Source organism: Dioscorea cayenensis, chromosome 19, assembly GCF_009730915.1.
Source record: "Dioscorea cayenensis subsp. rotundata cultivar TDr96_F1 chromosome 19, TDr96_F1_v2_PseudoChromosome.rev07_lg8_w22 25.fasta, whole genome shotgun sequence".
In the NCBI taxonomy this organism is placed as follows: Eukaryota; Viridiplantae; Streptophyta; class Magnoliopsida; order Dioscoreales; family Dioscoreaceae; genus Dioscorea; species Dioscorea cayenensis.
This window is the reverse complement of record NC_052489.1, coordinates 17,797,879-17,803,261: the sequence shown is the minus strand read 5'-3', so window position 1 is coordinate 17,803,261 and position 5,383 is coordinate 17,797,879. Positions and strand designations below refer to the sequence as shown.

The following is a 5,383-nucleotide window of genomic DNA, read 5'->3' as shown; positions in this document are numbered from 1 at the left end:
TAAACATACATATTTGCATACTATACATTTGTGCTTTTTGTAGCATGATAATCTGGAGCTTCCAATAATTTTCACCATATTTTTATATTATTTTAAAGAAATATATTTTCAAAGTTTTATTGTTTCCATTATTTATAAGCTATATTGATGGAACTTGATGGATTTCACAATGAAAATAATTCTTATGAAAAACTAGGATCTTCTTGATTGGAAATTATTTGAGAATAACATAAATTGCGAGAGCATACCTGCACTTAAATCCATTGAGCACGACGAAGGTGATTGGGTCTTGTGGTTCTTCTCACTGATCATAGGTAAAGAAGGGCGATGAGAACCCTAATTCAGAAAACCTAAATTTGAATCTCAGATCGTTGCGTTCTATGTCAGGGACCACACTCTGTTTATAAGAAATCTTTATGGGGCTAATTATAGGATAAATATCATGTGGGGTCACTAAACTATGGCTAAATATCAAAAGGGATACCCACCTTTAATTTGTATCTTTTTTAGTACCATAATTTGATTTCGCTTCAACGGGAGTGTACCCGCTTATTTCTAGTGATAATTTTTTGACGTAGACGCCGAAACAACCACGTGGACCAGCTTATGACAGCTCATTTGCTGATGTGGAAGCGCAAGCAAGGATGTTATAATCCTTATCACCCTTTTTAATCCACCTCACCTCGTTTGTGGCCACATCGGCATCCCGCCCACTCCTTTTCTTTTCCCTCGTCTTCTTCGTCTCCTGCCCTCCAACCTCACCACAAACAAAATAAGAAAGCAGCAGAGCAACTCCAAGATGTCGAACTCATCGAACTTGGCCGTGCTCAAAGTGCTTGACACTGCCTGCACACAATGGGACCACATAATTGCCATTGTGATCGCCGGCATGGGCTTCTTCACTGTAACCTACGGCCTCTTTTGCATCTTTACTGTCTCCAAGCTCCTCGGCAGCCTCTACTACTCAATACCAGGTGACACAAAGTTAGGAAAGCTCCCAAAAGCGTGAACAATGCTGTCGTGGGGTGGCTCTGGTTGGCACACTCATAGAACAACTAGTTTTTGGCTGGTTGGGTGACAAGCTCGGCCGGAAGAAGATATATGGTATCACTCTCATCTTGATGGCCATATATGATTTATCCCCCCGGCCTTTCCTTTGTAACCACACCCAAGGCAGTCATGGTTACTCTATGCTTCTTTCGGTTCTGGCTTGGCTTCGGCATAGGCGGTGATTACCCACTTTCAGCCACCATCATGTCTGAGTATGCAAACAAGAAGACTCGTGGTGTGTTCATCGCTGTAGTATTTGACATGTAAGGTGTTGGAATTTTCTTTGCAGGGCTCGTTTCCATGATCCTCTTTGCCGTTTTCCTTCACTACTATCCTGCCCCTAAGTTCTCTAAAGATCCATGGAGATCAACACAAAGACATATTGACTTTCTCTAGAAGCTTGTTCTCATGCTTGGTGCTATGCCGACGATTGTCACCTTCTACTAGAGAATGAAAATACCGGAGATCGGCAGGTACACATCCATCATTGTTGGTAATGCTAAACAAGCAGCTCAGGACATGGGGAAGGTGATGGATGTTGAGATTTAAGCTGAGCAAGAGAAGGTGGCGCAGTTCAAGACTTCAAACAACTACTCTCTATGGTCAGCCGAGTTCTTTCGCCACCATGGATACGAAGAGAGGGCAGGAAATGAAGAAGACGAGGGAAAAGAAGAGGAGTGGGCGGGATGCTGATGTGGCCACAAACGGGGTGAGGTGGATTAAAAAAGGTGATGAGGATTATAACATCCTCGCTGGCGCTTCCACATCAGCAAATGAGATGTCATAAGCGGGTCCATGTGGTCGTTCCGGTGGCCATATCAGAAAATTATCACCGGAAATAAGCGAGTACCCTTCCGTTGAAGCGAAATCAAATTATGGCCCTCACAAAGATACGAATTAAAAATGGGTATCCCTTTTGATATTTGGCTATAATTTGGTGACCCCACAAGATATTTACCCGCTAATTATAAGTCTGCACATAATAGACTTGCCAATTTTGCCTGTAGGAATTCTACACACCATATTATTATTATGAAAATCTACACATCTAGTTTAGATAATTAGGATCCAATCCAAACTTTAATTAGATCACCACAATTAGGCCCATTCAAAATTAAATATGATAAGATATGCATATTAATCATAAATATTATTTGTGTACGTCTACACAACTTGTGCACATATATCCTTAAATCCCTACATGATGTGTGGTCCAAAACCAAACAATATCCCACTTTGACCATACAATCATGCACATTCGGGAATTCAAAAATTGTGTATAAATTATCATCAACAACCAAAATGTGATCACAACTGAATAATTACCTAAATTAATCTCGTCCATCAGCCTCATCTATACATGGAACAAAGGGGCAGTCGTCGCTAGTATAATGCAACTAAACCCACAATGATCACATATACCGACTTAACTAAAGACATAGATCAAGTATGGATGTGTAGTATGGAAATTACAAGCCAATGTGATCTATGCTTGTCTATTTCCAATTAGTCCAATTTTAAAAACTTTATGAGATCATAGTTCAGAGTAAAGCAATGAATAATCTAGAAATTTCATAAAATCTGTTAGAAATGTCATGACATTAATACAAATATTAAGCTAACTAAATATAAACTCCCACTAATTAAAGCATCTTTACTAATGCCAATCATATAAGCAACATGCTTGTTGAAAACTATAGGCGCTAATGCAAGTGAATCCACAATAATGGAGTTTATCCCTATAAGCTCAATATTCAGAGAACCTGCACTCTGAACTCTTTCTCTTCTTTGGTGGCTTAATTTTCAAGCCCTTTAATTTCCTAACTAGATGACACAAATCGATGACTACTCCTATATATTCCTCACCTTTATACCTTATAAAGACTAGTTTCCTTAGAGTAACTCTAGTCTCCACCTTATCACTTCTTACGAAGCGCTCTTTTAGGGTGTCGAGGAATTGCTAAATATCTATTTCCTCAAACGTAGTATCCTGAAAAACCTCTGAGATTGTATTTTTCATGATCATTAGATTGAATACCATTAAACCGCTCCCAACTCTCAAAGACTCTCTTGTCATAAATGGAGCTTTGATCTATCAGAGGTGCATGACATGATGCCCTTAACGCATAGTCAAGATCCATAGATCCCAAAACGAGTGTTACTTTATTTTTCCAAACTTTAAAATTTGTGCCATTAAACATGGGAATGCCATTATCATAAATATTATTTGTGTATGTCTACACAACTTGTGCACATATATCCTTAGATCCCTACATGATATGTGGTCCAAAACCCAACAATATATTTTGTCATTGATTCCAAGTGGGAAAAACAAGTGCATTTGAGTTTTGAGTAAAATTGAAGTGTGGATGTACAATGCTACAAGCACATTCTAAAGCAACATAGCCATTCAAGTTAGGAATAGTACGTCAATACCCATTCTTAATTAATTTGAGAGGATTATTATTGGATAAGAATAAAAAAATACTTATTTTCTTTTAAACCAATTCAATTTTGTATTGATTTATCTTATTTTAATTCATTCAAGTTACGATTTATTACTAAAATTAGTAAGTGTAGTTAACTTGGTATTATCTATAACTTCTAATAACGTTTTTTTTTATATAAAATACATATTTTAGCTATTTTAATTAATGAATCTTATTTTCACATCAAATTAGGTTTATTAATAGTTATTATTATCATTTAAATCATTACATCAACCAGTGACTCTAGTGGAGATAAAGATGGACCCATGCTTTTTAATACTGATAACAGTGAGTTTCGTAGAACTATATTTGGTAGAAAAAGAAAACTTATACTAGCAATCCACATATTAGACAGTATTTGGTATGTGATTCTTGTCTTCACATCTTTATTTAAGATAAACATTTATTAAATTTTCAATGACTCAGAGTATTTGTTGGGGGGGTTTTGTCTTGAAATGCAACAGTGAAAATTGCGGAATTTACTGTATCAATGTTACTGTAGCAATATAATGTTCACTTTTACTGTTTATATGCGACCGGTATGCGGGCGCACACTTGCCCGTAAAGCTCACTGGCAAATATATGCGGTTGGTATGCGGGCGCACGGTTGCCCGTGAGGTTTTCTGTCAAGCAGCACTGTAGCACGAGTATTGTAGCACTGGTATTGTAGCAAAAACACTGTTCACTTACGGGGTTCATGCGCCCGCATACACCCCGTGAAACTCACTGGCGATCTTGTGCGGCCCGTATGCAGCCCGCATAAGCTGCAAAAAACCTTCAATATCTTCCTTGAGGCTTCAATGCTCCTCCCAAGGGTTCTACAAGGCTTCAAAGCTTCAAAACAACTCATAAAATGCTATCAAACCCCCCATTCATGTTAGAATGAGATGAACAAACATACAACAACACAAGAAACAATTTTTAGCGTGGAAACCCTACAAATTGAGGGAAAAACCACGGGACTCCTTAGAGCCTCTTAATCATGTATCCACTAGGTCAATAATGAATTACAATGGATCTTCTCTAGCTAACTAGAGGTTTACAAGCACAAGGACAAAGGCATTCATGAGAGAAGAGATCTCGTTGACAAACATCATCATCATCATCATCAAGATGGCTAACAAACAAGAAGTAGGGGGAAATAGAAGGATCAAACCTAATCAATTGGTAGTGCTTCTTGCAAGGAGTCTTCTCCCGGAGTTTGAGTGAGATCCGGCGAGGTTTGGCCGTCCGATCTCCTTGCCCTAGCCCTCTCTCCCTTTTCTCCCTCTTTGTCATCTCTCTCTCTCAGAATGAACCCCCTCTACCAATCATAACCAATTCTCATTACCAAGGAATGAGAAAATTTTCACCTTGTAAAGTTACCTCTTTGTCCTCCATCTTCTCCACTATTGACCTAGCTTCATTTTTTTTTTTCATCATGGGCTTGGAGCCCAATTATTCATCCAACCTAACAAATGGGCTGGACCCCAACAATTCTCCCCCTCAGCACCATTTGGGAGGTTCTACCAATCCTGCTCTTTCCCGACATGCTTCAAGCTTCTCCTTGGATAATGCCTTGGTGAACATATCGGCCCCATTCTCACTAGTGTGTATCTTCTCCAAGTACAACTCTTTAGCTTCTAGAACATCTCGAATCCAATGATATCTAACATTGATATGCTTGGACTTCGAATGGAATGTTGAATTCTTGGAAAGATGGATGGCGCTCTGACTGTCACAATAGACAATACACTTCTCTTGTTGCATACCCAATTCTTCAAGAAACTTCTTCATCCACAAAGCCTCCTTGCAACCCTCAGTAATTGCAATATACTCAGCTTATGTGGTGGATAATGCAACAC

General features: G+C 38.7%; 1 pseudogene; it reads left to right on the top strand.

Moving 5' to 3' along the window:
* The first annotated feature begins 799 nt into the window (after positions 1-799).
* LOC120284097 lies at positions 800-1,743 on the top strand (annotated as a pseudogene).
* Positions 1,744-5,383: the final 3,640 nt, after the last annotated feature.